The sequence below is a fragment of the Myxocyprinus asiaticus genome, chromosome 43, assembly GCF_019703515.2.
Source record: "Myxocyprinus asiaticus isolate MX2 ecotype Aquarium Trade chromosome 43, UBuf_Myxa_2, whole genome shotgun sequence".
In the NCBI taxonomy this organism is placed as follows: Eukaryota; Metazoa; Chordata; class Actinopteri; order Cypriniformes; family Catostomidae; genus Myxocyprinus; species Myxocyprinus asiaticus.
In genome coordinates, this window is record NC_059386.1 from 26,978,958 (window position 1) to 26,999,527 (window position 20,570).

General features: G+C 39.8%; 1 protein-coding gene across 1 annotated transcript in view; it reads right to left on the reverse strand.

Moving 5' to 3' along the window:
* The window catches only part of LOC127433776 (protein yippee-like 1), a 28,161-nt gene extending 7,714 nt beyond the window's left edge, over positions 1-20,447 (reverse strand). Inside the window, exons 1-2 of the mRNA XM_051685965.1 lie at positions 19,324-20,447; positions 391-627 (exon numbers count right to left, since the gene is read on the reverse strand). The gene's annotated coding sequence lies outside the window, so the exon portion shown is untranslated. The remainder of the gene's footprint in view (positions 1-390; positions 628-19,323) is intronic.
* Positions 20,448-20,570: the final 123 nt, after the last annotated feature.

Consider the following 20,570-nt stretch of genomic DNA (forward strand, 5'->3'; position numbering starts at 1 on the left):
TGCAGTTAAAGCAGGCTTGCAGTTCCAGCTCTGCTTCGTTGGTCCATCTCTTTACAGTCCTTACTACAGGCTTAGCTGATTTTAGTTTCTGCTTGTAGGTCGGGAGAAGATGAACCAGACAGTGATCAGAGAGTCCTAAACTGCAAGTGGGACAGAGCGATATGCATCCTTTACAGTGGTGTAGCAGTGGTCCAATATATTTCTTTCTCTGGTGGGGTATGTGATGTGTTGTTTGTATTTTGGCAGTTCACGGGTGAGGCTAGCTTTTTTAAAATCTCTCAGAATAATGATAAGAGAGTCTGGGTGTTGTTGCTCTGTGTCTGTGATGTGATCAGCCAGCTGTTGCAATGCTGCGTTCACGCATGCTTGTGGTGGGATGTACACACTCACCAGAATAAATGAGGAAAACTCCCGCGGTGAGTAGAAAGGCTTACAGTTGATGAAGAGCGCCTCTAAATTAGGACAGCACATCTTCTTCAATGCTGTTACATCTGTACACCAATAGTCGTTGATGTAAAAGCATGTTCCGTCGTTTTCCCCGATAACTCCGCGATGCGATCCGCTCTGAACAGCTGAAAGCCCGGCAGATGTAACACACTGTCCGGGATGGCTCACTCAGCCAGGTTTCTGTGAAACACAGAGCAGCAGATTTAGAAAAGTCCTTATTTGTTTGAGTGAGCAGAAGCAGTTCGTCCATTTTGTTGGCGAGGGAGCGGACATTTGCCAGATGAATACACGGCAGCGGAGTCCTAAAGCCGACAAAGCTTCACAAGTGCGCCGGCTCGCTCCTCTCATGTGCGTCTTTTGGATCGCTTGTAGAGCACCACTGCGCCTCCAACTAAGATGTCTAATAAAACGTCTGAATAATCAAACACCGGCAAATAATTATCAGGTATGCTCTGCCAAATATTCAGCAGTTCATCCCTGTTGAAACTGATCGGGGAAGAGTGACAAAAAACAAGACAAACAAACAAAAGTAACAAAAACACTAGAGAGCTCCACACCGAAGCAGCCATCTGCAGTGCCATTCAAACAGATGTACTCGTGCTTTATCTTAAGCCTGATATGCTGAAAATGGCTCTGTTAATGTTTTCACCTTCACAGTTATTAATGACATACAAATCACATACTGTACATGTATTTTCAATTCAAAATGGCGAATTTCGCAAAATGGAGAATAGTTTGCACTCTTGGAAATTACTTACGGTTGGTACATTTTAATCATAAAACAGGGGTCAAATTTTGCATATTTAGTTAGATACTTACATCTTACATGACACTAACACTCCTAACCTGAACTGCTTGCTGATCTGGGATAATCCATGAGGTCCCGGTTTAGCGTCTTAAACTTGAGTCCCGACTTCATTGATTCGATTGGCTATCTCAAATGACATTGACGAGCAAAGTAAAAAAAAAAGCACCATTAAATTTGTCCATAAGACTTATGTACTATATTCCAAGACTTCTGAAATCTTCCCTTTGCTGTTGCTTTCAAATCTAATTCACATTTGCACACATTCAAATCTGGCCTGTCACGATTGGCCACAATTCACATAAGAACCAATGATGTCTCTCACTTTTCAGCAAACGGCATAAGTTCTGCCAATGTCTATTTTTGTACGGAAAAGAGCAGCATGAACTTTCTGCAAAATATCTCCTTTTTGTGTTCCATGAAAGATAGATAATATTGGTTTGGAAATTTGTTTGGTTATTTATGGCTCTTGTGAAGAGTAAAAGCCATAGTGATGTCCTATTTGTGGGTGAATCATTCTTTTGAGTCAGTTCTTTTCAATGAATCAGTCGAACTAGTTTACAAATTGATCTGTGTGCGTTTACACCAATGCACACCAATACACTGATAATTACCTAAATCAGCTTATTCAAAAAATCAGATAACTTAAGAAAACCACATTTACATTATTTGAAATCATCTAATTATTCTCTACTCTTGACAACAATACGAAAAGAGTCACATGCACAATGCTTGCACACATTGGATAAAGGTGTTTACATGCAACGTGAAAACAGGTTAATGGACAAAAATCTAGGTGTGCCGATCGGTTTATGTTTAACTTCATGCGACCCTGCGTATTTTGGCTTCGCTATATGCAACGCATAATTTTCTCCCTTTTTTCTCCCCAACTTGGAATGCCCAAATGCGCTCTAGGTCCTCGTGGTGGCATAGTGACTTGCCCGATCCGGGTGGTGGAGGACGAATCTCAGTTGCCTTCACGTCTGAGACCGTCAACCCGCGCATCTTATCACATGGCTTGCTGAGTGCGTTACCATGGAGACATAGCGTGTGTGGAGGCTTCACCCTATTCTCCACGGCATCCACACACAACTCACCACACGCCCCACCGAGTGCGAACCACATTATTGCGACCATGAGGAGGCTCCCCATGTGACTCTACCCTCCTTAGCAACCAGGCCAATTTGGTTGCTTAGGAGACCTGGCTGGAGTCACTCAGCACACCCTGGATTCGAACTCGCGACTCCAGGGGTGGTAGTCAGCGTCTTTACTCACTAAGCTACCCAGCCCCCCCGCAACGCGATGCATAATTTAATTTAAACCGACTGATCTCAGTTCAGGAGACACTGGGCTGTCAGTAAAGGGTTAAACTTTCGACGTATGGAGTCATATGAGAAAACAACATGGCACCAATCACATTGGAGTTTATCTTTGGGAGAAAGGTCTGCAACCCAACCCGGGTCCGACGGGACCCGAGATCCCGACGGGTTTCGGGATGGGTTTGAGTCAGTTTTTCAAGTAGGACTTTGGTTTCGGGTTTGTATGAATGAAAAAATAAACAGGCTTACAGAACTTGGTTCGCGCACGCGCTCTCACTCACAGACACATCTGTTCTGTTTTCCCACTGTTTAAACACATGCTGGACGAATGTCTTTGACATCTGCACTGCGTCTCGCTTTTTCTTCAGCGTCTCGTGCAGGACTGGCACTGTTTAAACACTGTGTCAAGTTAAAAAGAACTTCAGATTTTCAAAAACAGTTGTTGAGACACCTGCGGTCTGTTTTCATTCTCTGTGCTGCGTCTAGATTGTTTTTAGTGCAGTTGTCACAAAGATTCAACAATCTGAATGAGTTCAGGCTGCATGGATTGTTGCAGTGTTTCATATTATTTCAGATTGTTCTGCACCAAGTGGGGTCTGTGGCATTGTTACATTTTATTCCAGATTGTTCTGCACCAGGTGAAGTTTCATAAACGGTCAGGCAATGCTTTTTTCCCCTTCTGCTCTAGTGTACTAAGGTGCTACTGTGCCTTGTTAAAACTGTGTATGTTTACTGTTTCAGTACTGTTACGAATGTTGCCTATACGCTTACATAATATACAGCCTATTGCAACAGTTCTTGCTAGGAGAAGAAATTAGATAGTAAGCGATTTGGGTTGGGTTCGGGCTTAAAATCTTAAAATGACGGTATCATTCTGGCTGGGTAGGGTCGGGCCACACGGTCTCGGGTACGGGTCGGGTTTCATTTTAAGGCCCGTGCAGACCTCTATTTGAGTCATAAGATTAGAATCTTTAGTTTCATCCGATATGCCATTTCGAAAGGCCACGCTGCTAAACACAATGTACACTAACGTGTAGAATAGCACAAGATTTTCATTAGAAATCCAATATTTACTGTGCATTTTTACACTGAGAATTTTTTTTTGCTTTCAGAGGCTTTATATGGAGTTACGATGAAAATATGTTGCATTTCTCACTGTTCTGAGACCAGTGCAGACAGACAGCACACTGGAGGTTAAGTCATTCACTAAATAGGGAGCAAGGGAGCAAGAGAGCAAGAGAGCATCCTATAAGCATCCTTTTCCCATAGATTTCCTATGAAGCCAAGAGGATTCAATCCAAACTTCCTATCAAAGTTTCAGGCTGCAGATGATGTTTGGACCACTCAGTGTGGTTGGCAGACATATGACAATGGTAATCAGTACTAGATTCAGAATTTATAATGTATAATTTTATTTTAAAATGATTGGCAGTGATTGGATGATGCTGGCCACTACTTGTATGAGAATTAATTATGCTGATTTCTGATTGGTAAAATGCTTCAGCACTGGCTATCATGTGTTTGTTTGACAGTGCAAAGAGAGAACATTGAGATTTTGTTGCCAAAGTAGAAAAAAACACTAACAAGAAAATCAACTGCAATGTATGTAACGTCTCAAAAACATGAATAACCAACACTCCTGGAAACAAAATTTAACAACTTAGTCCCGCTGTCCACATATGGATATACATTTTTTGGAAAACTATTTGCTATTTTTATTTTTTTATTTTTTTGCATGTTTATAAGGTGCCACTAGTTACAAATCAAAAAGGGAAATGGAAAATGCACACAGCAGTCACGCTTGGGTCTAGGGTGGATAAACCATTTATGATTTTACAGTGCAAGGCATTAAATTTTTTTTAAATGCATCGGTAAGGCACTCAAGCATTAAATGTGTTCTGATTAAACTTATATTTAAAACTTATCTAATCTATATTTGTGTTGAATTCATTCGCTTTAAATCGGACACAGTATTTTGTGCCATCTTTTATGCCATAGTGGCATGTTGGCAGCTTTTCGCTTGTTGAGGCAACAGCTTTGGACACGAGTTAAGGCAGAACTAATTACTAAAGGAATCCACAAGCATCTCATTTAATTACCTAGAAGAAAAGACAGCTATTCGCAGATCTAAAAAAAGCCTTGCTAGTGACATCATCAGATATTTGAATTCCAACCACATCTCACCAGACCGATGCAATTATCACATAAAAAATGCATTCAATTTATCCATTGTGACACAGCAAAGTAAGCAAAAAAAAAAAAAAAAAACAACAACCTGCTGAGATCATAAAGCATATATTCAGCAACGAGGCTGTTGTCTAAATGTCATTTCCAGTGTATCCACAATACAAATGTGTCCAGCACAACTGTTAGAAAATCTCATGGAATAGCCTAAATGGTAAAACTTCTAGCAATATTTTTAAACACACCATAAACTCATAAAGTTAAATTTCACAACTTATAAAAAGCAGCAAGTCAGATTGCCTGGATTCCACATATGCTATTTGCGATTCAATGATTCTATTTGCTTTGGAACAGACTAGATCAAACAGGCCATATAAAGAGACACCCAGAGAATATTCCAGACAGGCTGCTTTGGCCAGCAGCTGCTTGAAATCAGACTCTTCAGCATAATTAAGCACCATTGTGCTCACTCTGCCATTAAGAACCCAGTATAATTGGGCTAAACTGATATAGCAGCACACTCGCTCGATGCATGCTTCATTTTCGACATAATTTCCTCATGCGATTTCTAACACGATTATGTAGAACCAGCAAAGGATGGATGCAGTGTATGGGTAAATGGCTAATTGGAGGTAAAATGATTACGGGAGAATTTTATGAAAGATGCAGAGGGGCAAAGGGTGGAATTCAGTCCCTTCTCAACAGATGAGACTATGATAAACGGCTGTCGCATATAAAATTAATGAGTCTGTAATCACCGAAATGGTCCTCACTCAGTCTGTGACATGAGACAGGTCTTGTCAAGCCACCTTGGAAGAATGACCTCGGAAGGACATAAGGATGTTGTTATGGAATGGTAATTTCTGTCCTACCACTTTAAAAGTGACGCAGCAACCGGAAGGAAGGGGGTAAAGAAAATGTTACTATAAAGATGGCGTACGAGGAGTAGGGGGAAGACACGGAACGGGTGTAGCTGAAGTAACAGAGAATAAGCAAAGTTAGCAAAAATCCAGTTCAAGTGGCCTGAGGAGTTGAGTTTGTTGAATACGGACTGATGAACGTGCCGTGGCTAGTAAGTGTGTGAACGGGTTCGGAGACGGTACATCCAGCACTCCGCCTGCATCTGGATTCATGTCAGTCGAGAGGAACACTAATCCTTTTCCGGGGTCAGCGTGAGCCACCATCCTTCCATATGCTTTTCATCTGAACTCACCCTACCAGCTTGGTTAGTGGAGCTGCCTACACACACCACATCAACATTTCACACATTATCTACGCACACACATAGATGCGCCTATTGCGCTATTTCCCTTTATGAACAGAGTATTGATTTTGATGCACCTACAATTTGTACTTTGTTTGTTTCAAGCTTTTGTTAGTTTATGCTGATTTCACCCATGTGCTGTGAAACTAACAAGTCTGTGAATCCACGGAATATGATATTGAAGTGTTAATAATGCTGTGATGATTTATGTGTAATACAACTCATTTGAAATGCACACACTTGTTTTCTTGATTTATTCTTTATATTGTACATGTGTGTAACTGGTGGTTGAGATAATTTGTCCAAATCTATTGTTATAATAGAAAACATTCTTGTTGGTAGATTAATTCTGCCTGGCGTACGAACATTTAAATAACCCCACGAACGCCACCGTTACAGAGTGGCGCCCAAACAGGGAATTGAATCTTTTTCAAATGTGTGCAGTTAAATTGTGTAATTATTTCTCCTGTGTTTTGAAACTTGAAACTGGTTTGTTTATTTCAATGGCTGTAACTAAAATGTTTAAATAAATAGCCTAATTTACGTGATGTTTTTTAAGGGCAAACATACGGTGTGATGCAGAATTCTGGTGATATAATTTCATGATATTTGATGTACACCCCTTGTGGGAATTTTTTTTTTTTTTTACAGCACTCAACTGTGATCTTGAACCACTTAATGTGAATATTTTGTTTGAAGCTAAAAGGTGTGTTAGTTATGTGGGCCTTTAATTGAGTGAATTGTTGAGAGTGCAAATGACAGTTCTGACCCATTTAACCTGAAAAAAAAAAAAAAAAAACCCTGTATAAACTGCAGAACTGTGCATTGATTAATGCGGCATTTCACCTAAAGAGTTTATTTTTTTTTGTGCTAAACTGGGGCTGATGAGTAAGTGCAGGGTGGAACTTGAAATTGAATTCAATTATGTTGATTACTGCACTTAGCCACCTGGACTAATAGGGTGTTTCTTCATGTTTAAGATGGGACTGAGTTTTGAAACTGTTGTGTAATTTTGGAAATTTTGTTTTCATTTGAAAGAAATTGAAATGCACAACATTTGCATTAAATTTATCCTTTTTATTTATTTTTTTGGATAATTGCACATCACATTTAAACTTTTCCCAACATACTATAACATTGCAGAATTGCAAGCCCAACATTCAACTTTTGTGGAGATAGAAGCTCGGGATGTGGCAACTCCAGTTTGGCCCTCGGTGCAGCAAATACCTCCGGGACTTCATATTCCCACTCTTAACACTCCTACACAGACTTCAAGCCTCATCCAACCAAGAGCTCATGTACAGTTTACCACTTCAGCATTAGCTGGCAGCACTCCAGTTCAAGCTCTCGTATGGGAACAGGAACCTCAGTGGGACAACATGCAGTTTTGCAACGCCATCACCCCCCCCAACCCCCCACAAGGAACTTCTGCTAGCCATGATACTCCTCCATCTTCTGTTAAACAATATGATCTTCCTGAACCTCTTCCAAACCCTGGGAAAAATGCTCGCTTACACGGCAATTGGGACCAGCTATAAATGTTGATCAGCGAACAAGAGAAAGCTATCAGCAAACTTACTCTGGAACTAGAGAAAAATTCTACCCAGCTGGCTACCAAGCTTGAGCATCTTGTTGACCAAATGCTTAAAAGCCAACATCAACTTACCACCATTGTGACTACAACTAAACAACAGACTGAATCTGAGATGGATCAATTAAGGAAACTGTTGGCTGAGGAACTTCATAAAATGGAGGCCTCCTTGGTCTCTGAAGTTAGATTTTTAGTGGAGCAGCTACAGTTTGAAGTTCAGCAGGACATCAAAGGTGTCTTGATTAGCTCTCAGAAAAATCTGGATCAGCAGCTCACACAATTCAATCAATGCACTAAAATAAAATGAAATTTGAGTGCCCAATACGTCACATATAATACTCTGAACCCTCAACCAAAATTCTTGGATCTTAACACACCACCAAAAAACATGAGTTGTGTCCCCATCTTTTGATTGGCATCGCTAGCAGGTGGGTGTGTCTTTAAGACCAAGCCTATACCATCTAGAGGGGGTCCAACAGAATCAATGTAAATATCTTAAATTGCATAAGGTGCACCCTTGCATCTCTAGATGCAGACTTGACATTTTTTAGAATCCTAGCCCACACTCCCTCCTCCAACACCAAGTTTAAATCTTTCTCCCATAATCTCTTGAGAGATGTTGAAATTCCATCCCCCAGACTCACCACTCCAAAAGTATCTGCCACTTTAGGGGGGCATATGCCACTCCCAAAAATAGTACAGAGCAGGTGGCGCAGTTGTAAATACCTAAAGAATTGAGACCTGGGAATCCCAAAATGTTGAACCATATTTTCAAAGGATCTCAACACTCCACTCTCATATAGGTCACCGACCATATTAATCTCCCTCACAATCCACTCTATCTAGCAGAAAGGGAACTTATTAATACATAATTTTGGGTTCAGCCATATGCTCGAAGCAACATTTAAATAAATGTCTGAATTAAACATTCTGGACACTTTTGTCCATACCGCAAGCAAATGCGAGATAACGGCGTGTAACTTAACTTCTCCAGATAGTTTGATAGAAAGGCCTTGCAAAGGCAAAATAGGGGCAAGAACTTCCTGTTCAATACAAAACCAGGGAAGGGCTCTCTCAGGTGGAAGTGACCAATGAGCCAAATGTCTGAGACCAAATGCATAATAATAAAACAAAATCTTGTGTAGGCCTAGCCCACCTTTGTCAATCAGCCTATGTAACTTACTTAAGTATAATCTGGGACGTTTACCATTCCAAATGAAGGACTTCACTATGCTATCAAATTGCATGAAATAAGAGAGGGGGACATCTATAGGGAGAGATTGTAGCAGGTAGTTGAATTCTGGAATACAATTCATTTTAATAACATTAACCTTCCCAGTCATAGATAAATATAATGAAGCCCACCTGCCCACATCGCTCGAAAACCTTTTTATTAAAGGGTCAAAATTAACTCTAAATGACTAAATCATACAAAGTTGCTGGAAATAGAATACCCAAATACTTAATGCCGTTTGGGCCACTGGAAGGCACCCGGCTGAAAAGCCGTTACTAGGCAGTATGCTGTCAGAGCCAAAGCTTCGGACTTCACTCTGTATCTGAGAACTTAGAAAAGGAATGAATAATTCTGTGGAGGCGAGGCATAGATCTAGTAGGGTCGGAGACAAATGATAAATTATCATCTGCGTAAAGCAAAAGATAATGCGCCACACCTCTCGCCACCACCCCTGGAAAATCATCCTCCTTTCTTATCGCAGCCGCTAATGGTTCCAGGGCAAGACAGAACAATAAGGGTTAAAGAGTGCAACCCTGCCGGTTGCCCCTATACAGAGTAAAATAATCTGAAATTAACCCATTCATTTGAACCTCTGCTTCAGGGTGTCTATAAAGTAACTTAATCCACCCAATAAAAGTATTCCCGAACCCATACATTTCCAAAATCGCAAAAAGGTAATCCCATTCTACCATATCAAATGCTTTTTCGGCATCAAGCAAGATGGCAGTGACTGGAATCTGCTCGTTTCACCACTACCCACATGACTTTAATCAAACACCTTTAATGAGTTACGGCCCCGAATAAACAACACCCCATCTAGATGTATAAGAGATGTCATAACTTTACTTAATCGGTTAGCCAAAATTTTTGACAATATTTTAACGTCTAGCTGGATCAGGGAAATTGGACGGTACACACTCGCTTGGATGTTTGTCCTTTTTAAGAAACGAGCTTGTGTCATGGTTGGTGGAAGCTTCCCATTCTTAAATTACCTCGCCAAGCTCTTCCAAGGTTATCTCAGAATCAAGATAATTTTTTTTTGCTCATTCGTCAGTTTAGGGAGTTCTAATGGTTCCACAAAGTTTCTAATATCCTTTTCAGTAGACGAAGATGTGGAACTATAAAGTTCAAGATAGAATTCTTTAAAAGCATTATTAATATCAATGGCCGAGGTAAATATTTCACCACCAGCAGACTTCACTGAGGAAATGGTAGAAAAAGACTCTGTTTTATATATCTAGCCAGAAGTGTTCCTGCCTTGTCCCACGACTCAAAGTATGACTGTCTTGCCCTGAATAGCCAAAACTCCACCTTCCATGACAAAATAGTATTATATCTGTATTTCAATCGGGTCAATTCTCTGAGGCCATTAGACGACATTCGGTGTTTCAGCTGTGCCTCAGCACTTTAAATATTCCCTTCCAATTCCACGAGTTCTTGTGCTTTGGATTTTTTGGTGAATGCGGCATACTGTATGATCCGCCCCTAAAAACTGCTGTAAGTGCCTCCCAAGCCACGCCCACAGAGGATACTGAGGACCAGTTGGTCTACATATAGACATTAATTTCAACCTGTAACATTTGTTGGATTTCAGGATTTTGCAAAAGGGATACATTAAAGCGCCAACTATATTATTTCCTTTTCTCCACATGTGGCAACACCTCTAAACACACCAGGGTGTGATCTGAGACTAAAATGTTTCCAATTGAGCAATCAACAACAGATGAAATGAGATATAATATATTCTAGAGTAAATCTTATGGACTGATGAAAAAAATGTATAGTCCCTCCCAGATTGGTTCAGAAGTCTCCCAATATCTGTAAGACCAAGATTTTTACACATCCTGTGAAGCGTCAGTGTTGCTCTAGGGGGCTTTCACACTTTTGCTTCACTATGATCAAGGACTGAGTCCATCAGAAGATTTAAGTCTCCTCCCAATATTATATCATGAGGGGTGCCAGCGGCTTGCAACAACCCTTCAACATCTATAAAAAAGCCCTGATCGTCTACGTTAGGTGCATAAATATTAGCCAAAATAAGACTCTGCCACAGAATTTCAGCTAAAACAATAATGACTCTTCCTAATTTATCTTTAATCTGTTTGAGACATTTGAATTGTAGATGTTTACTTATCAGCGTTATGACTCCCCTGCTTTTACTCGAGCCAGCACTATAAAAAAATGCCCACCCCATATCCTCCCAAATTTTTCAGCTTCCTGCAGAGAAAGATGTGCTTCTTGAAGAAACACTTTATCATATTTCTTAAGCTTAAAAGAGAAATAACCTTCCTTCTTTTTATGGGGTGCCCCAACCCATTCACATTCCACATGGAGAGAGACAATCCACGCATATTAACATTTGACATTTTGACATATAAAAAAAAATTGATTGTGTGTCAAAAACAAGATTATAAAGACCACATTCCAACATTAGTGCAACCTACAAAACTCGAACATCCCCTAGAACAAAACAAAAAAACAGAAAAAAGAAAAATGTGCGCATTAACCCTGTGTCAGTGCCAACTGGCGTCCATCACTCCAAACTCAAACAGTCTATGTACGCCTACGAGAACCCCCGAGACAACTTTGCGGTGTTTCTATACAAATTTTGTGAGAAAGAATTACACAGCAAAAGATAATCTATAAAACAAACTCCAGCCAATAGGCAGAATAAGCGCAAAGAGCATGTAGATTCATCCATAAAACTGTCCTGAAGGTGTGACACGCTACAAAATAAACTCCAGCCACTAGGCGGAACCAGCACAAAAAGAATGCGCAGATTCCTTAAACAGTCAAACGAATGTTCAGTGAGCCGGTTCACTCGGCTGCAACATGAGTGCAACAAATTACTTAATTACTCCAATGTCTTTGCAAGAAATACTCAAAAAACAAACTCCAGCCACTAGGTGGAACCAGCACAACAAGAGCGTGCAGGATCCTCGACAGTCAAGCGAATGTTCTGTGAGCTGGTCCACTTGGCTGCAACATGAGTACAACCAGATGACCTACTCACTCCACTGAATTTATGAAGGACAGCTTGCTGTGGGCATGTGAATGTTTTACGGCCATCCTTAGCATCTATTCTCAATTTGGCCAGGAATATCAGTGCAAAAGCAACCTTCTGTTGATGTAAAAGCTTCTTGCATTCCTTAAATCGATCAGGTTTCTCTTGTCAAATTCGCAAATCTGGGAACAAGAAAATGCTGCGGTTCTTCCAAGAAAGCCTTCCTTTACTCCTCGCGTAACTCAAGATCTTATTGGATGATCTCAGAAATTGGGCCTGTCTCCCTCAGCAGATCGCCGAGCCAGAACCCTGTGAGCTCGCTCGATTTCCAGTTTATGGCCTATTATGTCAAGCATATTCGGATAGAGCCCATCCACAAATTTCACCATATTCTGACCCTCTTCGGCCTCAGGAATTCCGATGATTCAGATGTTATTCCGCCAGCTACAGTCCTCCATGTTCTCCAACTTCTCCTAGACATGCTCCAAATCCACCTTGGTCGCTAGCAGATTAGCAGATAATTCCCTCTCCGACGACTGCAGATAATCGATCCATTTCTCGACATCCCCCACTCTTGTAACCATCTCAGAGAATTTCATCTCCATGGCAGTGATTGATTGATTGATGTATTACAGCAAGATCCTCCAAGTCAGCAACGACCTTTGTCAGCATTACCGACATGTTCAACATCGACTCCCAGGCTTGCGGCCTGCTCGGGGGTGTCAGCTTGAGCATGTAAGTGTCTTTTATTGTCTCCAGAGCCCGAGTATTTTGAATTCTTTTACATATTGTCCTCCTAGAACAGTTATGGAATAGAGTGTATCACATCTCACTGGTTTATGTCATTAAAAGTATTAAAACTAGCAAAGTGCGCAGAGCTGGCCATTCACACGTCCGATCCTTGCATGCCGTCACGTGACCACCATACAACTTCAAGCAAATTCTGTCTTAAGGAAATTACCTTCTTGGGACACATCATTAACACAAAAGGTATCTCAGCTGACCCAAGTAAGGTAGAGGCCATTTATTCATACCCTGTTCCCACTAATCTTAAAGAGGTTCAGAGAATCCTGGGATTGGCCAGATGGTACCATCGGATTGTACCAGATTTCTCCCGAACTGCTGAACCTATCAATGCTCTGAAAAAAAAGGAAAACATTTCATTGGTCGGAGCAATGCCAACAAGCCTTTGAGAAGTTGAAGGCATACCTCACAACAACACCCATCCTTGGTCATCCAAATCTTCCATTACCATTTATTGTGTACACGGATGCCAGTGACAACGGGTTAGGTGCAGTCCTTACACATTGGAAGAGGCAAGATACTTATGAAGTTATTGCTTATGCAAGCAGAATCCTTAACAAAGCTGAAGTCAACTACTCTACCACCGAGTAGGAATGCCTTGCCGTTGTGTGGGCACTGGAAAAATGGCAACATTATCTAGAACACAAACTCTTCACCGTGATCACTGATCATATTGCTCTGCAATGAGTCATGAACTCTACAAAAACCACAAGCCGCCTTGTTAGATGGCACTCCGACTGCAAAAATTTTACTTTATCATCGAATACAGAAAAGGAAAGCTAAATGCAGCTCCTGACGCTCTGTCTCGCATTCCTATCAGGTCTGGAACAGGTTGCTGTCTGTACTCCAGCCAAAAGGAGACTTCAGAATTCCCAGTTTCCAATTACACCATCTGGAAAGAACAGCACAAAGACTCTGAGATTTTGAAACAGTTTAAAGCCCTGGCAGAGGAACACACCTTATCGCAAGATTCCTACACATTCATTGAGGACAAATTATATTACAAAACTCTACTGTCTGACAACCAGTTTCATTACCATATCTACATTCCAAACAGCCTCATTCCACTTATCCTCCAGCATTACCATGATAGCCCTATGAGTGGCCATGGAGGAATCTACATGACTTGCAAAAGACTTTGTGAGGTAGCATTCTGGCCAAGGATGTGGATCATCGGTATGTTAAGAGCTATGTCAAGAGATGCATGAAATGCCAAACTTTTAAAAGCGATAATCAGAAACCTTCTGGGAAATTACAGCAAGTCACAGTGTCTCGGCCAAACCACATGCTAGGAGTGGACATAATGGGACCCATGCTACTTTACCCGCTGGGTTGAGTTGTTTCCCATGCGCAAAGCCACTGCCCGATCGGTTGCAGACATCTTCAGAAAGGAAATCCTAACCCGATGGGGGGTTCCAGATTTTATCTTGTCGGACCGAGGCATACAATTTGTATTGTCATTATTTAAAGAACTGTGTGGAAAGTGGAGTGTGACACCAAAACTGACCTCTGCATACCATCCTCAGACAAACATGACTGAGAGGGTCAACCGGACCCTTAAATTCATGATTGCTGCTTATGTGGATGACAACCACAAGAAATGGGATCAGTACCTACCTGAGTTAAGATTCACTACTAATTCCACAGTACAAGAGACTACTGGAATGACCCTAGCTGAACTACAACTAGGTAGATGACTTCAAGGGCCCATGGATAAAGTCCCGCATGGTCGAAACCTCTCACCAGATGTTACCGCCTATGATGTGGTCCACCACATTACCCAGGTGCAATCAAACGTAAAGCAATGCGTAAAGAAAGCACAGATGAGGCAACCGAAGCTAGAGATAAATCGGGTATGGTTAAGAAACTTCCCGCAATCCAGTCCCTAAGACCACTTGACTGCAAATTTGGCAAGGAAATGGAAGGGGCCGTGTTGTGTAATCAGGCAGTTGGGACCAGCTGGGGGGGATGGTAATTTCCATCCTACCACTTTAAAAGTGACGCAGCGACCAAAAGGAAGGGGGTGAAGAAAATGTTATTATAAAAATGGTGTACGAGGAGTACGGAGGGAAGACACGGAACGGGTGTAGCTGAAGTAACAGAGAGTAAGCGAAGTTAGCAGAAATCCAGTTCAAGCGGCCTGAGGAGCTGAGTTTGTTGAACACGGACTGACGACCGTGCCGTGGCTAGTGAGTGTGTGAACATGTATGGAGACGGTACATCCAGCACTCCACCTGCATCTGTTGAGAGGAACACTCATCATATTCTGGGGTCGGCATGAGCCACCATCATTCCATATGCTTTTCATCTGAAACTCACCCTACCAGCTTGGTTAGTGGAGCTGGTTAGTGGAGCTGCCTACACACACCACATCAACATTTCACACATTATCTACGCACACACATAGATGCACTATTTCCATTTATGAACAGAGTTTTGATTTTGATGCCACTGGGATTCGTACTTTGTTTGTATGAAGCTTTTGTTAGTATATGCTGATTTCACCCATGTGCTAATTACTCTTGAGACGTTGTCATGAATATTGTGAAACTAACAAGTCTGTGAAGCCACAGAATATGATATTGAAGTGTTAATAATGTTAATAATGAGATGATGTATGTGTAATACAACTCTTTTGAACTGCACACACTTGTTTTGTTGATTTATTCTTTATTTTGTACATGTGTGTAACTGGTGATTGTGATAATTTGTCCAAATCTATTGTTATAATAGAAAAATTTCTTGTTGGCAGATTAATTCTAACGGGTGCCTGAACATTTATTTAACCCACCCCAAGACCGCTACAGTTACAATGTAGAATGCATCTATTACATTTACATTTAGCAGACACTTTTATCCAAAATGACTTACAAATGAGGAACATAGAAAGCAATTTGCCATACGAAGTTCAACAACATCTACAGTGTTGTACTGCCAAGCTCTCAAGGTGGCTGGAGTAGCCTCTTTTTTTTGTAGAGTAAGTGCAAGTTAAGTTCAATAGTAAATACAATTAGTATGGGTTGGTTAAGTGCTCGTGGAACAGATGTGTTTTCAGCTGGTTCTATAATGATGCGATAATATCAGCAGATCATGTGAAGGTTGGAAGCTCATTCCACCACAGTGGAACAGAGAAAGTGAACGATCGTGAAACAGACTTTGAGCCTCTTTGTGATGGCACCACCAGGCGCCGCTCGTTTATAGACCGCAGAGAGCGAATAGGAACATAGACCTGGAAAAGTGAATTAAGTAAGTAATAGTGCGGTTCCATTGACTGGCACCTTCTTACTTCAATTCACATCTATTGCAAGCTTTGAGATGTGCTGCGATCTTCCTGAAATTTGAAGCATATTTGAAGCCAATGTGAGAACTTCTGGCATTACCACACCAGTGACAACATTATTATCATCACACCAGTGAGGTTTTGCATGACTAGTTACACATTAAAATAATAAAGTCTGTAAACACTTGTTTCCTCTATGTGTTTACTATATTAAATAATGCCCAACAAAATAACAAATATTGACGGAGCATGACGACTCTCACAAGCCATCAGTGGGTTTACAGCGGGAAACTCTAGAGGTAAAACCACTGATATATGATATAGTGGGTAAAACACAACGATAAATGTCCTTCGTCTGCCACCATAGTACCAAGTTCTTGAACGAGTCCACGAGAATGTAGGAGCATAAAAGAACACACACTGAGAAACAGCCTTAGATTAAACTAATGGAGTCATATGGATTACTTTTATGCTGCCTTATGCTGCCTTTATGTGCATTTTGGAGCTTCAAAGTTTTGGTACCCATTTACTTGCATTTTATGGGCCTACAGAGCTGAAATATTCTTCTAAAATTCTTCGTTTGTGTTCAACAGAAGAAAGAAAGTCATAGACATCAGGGATGGCATGAGGCTGAGTAAATGATGAGATAATTTTTATTTTTGGGTGAACTATTCCTTTAATGTGATAAACTACATCAGTGGTTACTATGTGGTTAAACTAATCTGTGGTTATCAGCACAAACATTCAATTTATCTCACTTTTTTTTTTTAACAAGAGCATTATAAAAGATCCCATGCATTTCAGGTAGTAAGAGGACATCTAAAAAAACAAGCAGGAGGACCCCTGGACATGTGGTCAGTCCCCCTTCTTCCCCCAATCCCACACATAATACACAGCGGCAGGACCCCCCCTTCTTCCAACTCCCCAGACCTGACCATGCACAGCGGGCAGCTCCCATAATAGCACCTTATTTGCTGTCCTTTGAAAATTGTCAGCACAAATTAAAAAGCCCCTGCTGTTTGTAGACATACGCTGGGATATTTGGCTCAGACTTAATAGTCATTTATACATATATGATGAATTAGCACTTGGTTTTACAGTGTCTGTGCCACACATATTACATTACCATTATGAGTTGCAATAGTAAACAATAAAATATGCAGGTACAATCAGCTCTATAAAATAATAAACATGTTCAATATAAAGTAACATAGAAGTTGTTTATCATGTATAAATCAATAATTACCTAAGTAAACACAAAGTAACATAAACACTGTAAAATAAAGTGTGACCTAAGTTGTTTTGGTACATTCTAGTGGCGTATAGTGTACTAATTACACATTCATAAGACTGAACTTGAAAAATGCATGTTTTAGAACACCCCTGAATGCTGTCATTTTCCATTTAATAACATAAAAGATATTTAAAATCACTCTTTGAGCATTCATCTCTAAGAAGAATACAGCAATAACAGCGCCTATACAAAACTCTAGAACTCATGTAATAGTATAAATCTACAGAAATATCCATGAATGTGCACGTTTGTTGAAGGGGATAGCGCTGAAAACTGAGTGGGTCAGATGGAGAGACAGGGTGATGGATCCAGGTCAGACACAAGTGTGTACGTGTGTGTCAGTAAAGCAGTTTCTATGTAGGCCATAGTAGAATCCACCAGACTGACAGCGCAGATGGCAGCACTAGCTCAGCAACTCTGGCAATCGCATCCTTCAAAACACTTGCAGCTAAACCAATTCACAAAGGCAAGCTTTTAGTGACAACAAGCGTATGTGCGTGAGTGTGCATATGACTTCCTGATGTTGTGATAAAAACACAACAGTACAACACAACATCATTACAGCCAAGTAAGTTTACAGTACGTTTCTTCACCGTAAACCCTAAAGTTGTCATTACTGGAAATATCAACTTGTTTTAATTAAGTCTTACCTGAAATGTCAGGTTTTGTGCTCATAACTCAAATAAGTTCATTGAATTATTTATCTTAAAAAATCCATAGACTTAAGATTTTAAGTGTTAATAACTCAATCTTTTAGGTACAAAATTGAGACTATGGGGAATACTCATAATGTTTTGCCCTTTCATTTTTTTGATTATGTTTCTTTGTCAAAGCGAAGTTATGGGGGCATTTAAATCATTGTAAATAAGAATTTATAGAGGTTTTAGCTCTTTTTTAGTATTATTTATGATGTTTTGTTGCAAATAGTTGTTTTGTGTGATGTCATCATTAGGGTGATCAGTGTCCCATTTGGTCAAGTTGGACCCTGTTGACTAATTTTCAGTGCATGTGCAGTTAAAGTGCAGGTATATATGCATTTCTATGGAGAATTAAGTTTATTTAATGACTGACATAGAATCAGTTATGATCTTTATTTGAGCTGTGCTATTGTTTGATCTAAAATTTGATCAATTCAATTAAAATTATTAACAACAGTAGAAACAACAATATTTAAATAGCAAATCTGAGTTGTCTTCTTGCATCTAGTTAACTTAACCTAAATAGTTAAGTTTATTCTATATGAACACCAAGATAATTTAACTTAATTACATACGTTTTGGAGACGCCATTACTCAATTCAATTGAGGGAATGAGTTTACTCATTTAAATGAGTAGAATCAACTCATTAGGGTTTTCAGTACAGTAATACTTAATATGCAATTATCCAGAGAATCTTTTACACACTGTTTTGTTATTGCAACTGTAATTAAATATTTTAATATGCAATATGAGTAACAAACAGTACAGTATAAAGTATTCCCAAATGTTTTCACAATATCACTATTTTGTCAGACTTCCAGGCTCTCTTTCATGAAGAGATGCATAAGCTCTTTCAGTTTAAGTTTGAAAAGCATTGTGAATATTTTAATTTAATTAGCAAACTGCTAAATATGAATGCACATACTTTAAATAAAAACTGTTTAATGCATTAAAAAGCATCTTGACAACACGCAGGCTGGCTGTGGTTCATGGTTGAATAAGACATCCATAATAAGCTTTATCCCTTATTTTCCATCGTCCTCATGTACCATACTTGCTGGCAGTGTGGCATCATGAGTATTAGTGCCATACTAAATTCAGTACACAATGTATATAGCAGAGATGACAGCCAGAAAGCATATATTATTATTTTAACTATGCAATGATGCATTGATGTGTCCTGTATATAAGTTATGTGATTTTAAATCCAGGCTGGCATCCAATGTTGGCACTCCAAACACAACCCATAAGCGTTTAGACTTTACATTATTAATTTAGTGAGCTGTAGTATACGACAAGTTATTGAATTACACACATTTCATTTTTTAAAAGAGTTAAGTTTGAAACATCTTTGAAAAGGAATCTTCAAAAAGCACTATGAAGGCGTGCAGATTTTACCTTTGAATGGAAAAAACGCGTAGGTCCAACAATATCTCCCTCGTTATAACTCTAACTTAATACAAAAACAATAGGCTATCATTTTTCACAACAAAGTTTCCAGGGTTCTTCATCAGTCCAGTACATCGAGCGCGGCGCTCTGTAAATACAGCACACTTGCGCATCGGGGTTCACCGTTCAACCTCTTGGTTTGATTGACAGCACAGTAAGCAAGTAGATGAGGCAGAATGGCCTAGCAACAATGTGCTGATTGGCCAACCGAAAGAGTAGACGAACCAATGAATGAGCGCGGAGAATATGCGGGCGAAAAACCCAAACATTCGTTATGTTTGTGATGTGTCTGTCAATAAGCACATCCGACTGCCAAAGTGAGTTTCACGTAACATTTTACTGGATAAATTGGATTTTTATACGTTTTATAAGACTTAACTGTCGAGTCGGTTGTCACTATGTCACAAAGTTTAAACAGATCAGCTAGACAACTAAACAGCGCCTCTTTGTGCCCCGTTTTGTGGAAAAGTCACATTTGTTCAAGCATAAGAAGGGACAGTTCACCCGAAAAATAATATAACATTCTGTCATCAATAATCACTCTCATGTTGTTCCAAACCCATATTATTTTCTTTGTTCTATGGAACACAAAAAGGATAAGTTAGGCATAATGTTAGCCTAAGTCACCATTCACTTTAATAGAAGTATATTTAAGTATTTTATATTTTTAATACAAGTATTTTTCCAATTAATTTTCCCCATTGACTTTTCAAAAAATCCTTCATAAGAGAGTTCTAAACCGTGAACCAAACCAACCAGCTCCGAGGTGAATCACATTACAAACTTTTGATTTGAAGCAAATAACTATTTGAAAATTGTTTAAAAAGACAAAGGTACAAAACTGTGTACTTCCCATCTGTCACAAAGGCACAAACTACAATCCCATGAAGCATTGCGAATGACGTAATCATATAAAAACCAATGGAAATATATAAAACTATTGATTTTAGGTCGTTGGTTATAAGTATAGAAACAATATATTTTATGTTTATTGCAAAATATTCCGATAGTAGTTTGAGGGTGAAGAAAGACTGACTATGTGTCACTCAGAGTGCATCATGAAAGTGGGTGGTCTCTTTCTGGCTTTTCTCACAGGCTTGCTTGGCCACAGTTCTCTGATTAGTGGCTCTTTCATGCTGTAACAGGTAGTGTAGTTGTTCATCAGGAATTCCACTATTAAACGTGATTATTAAACA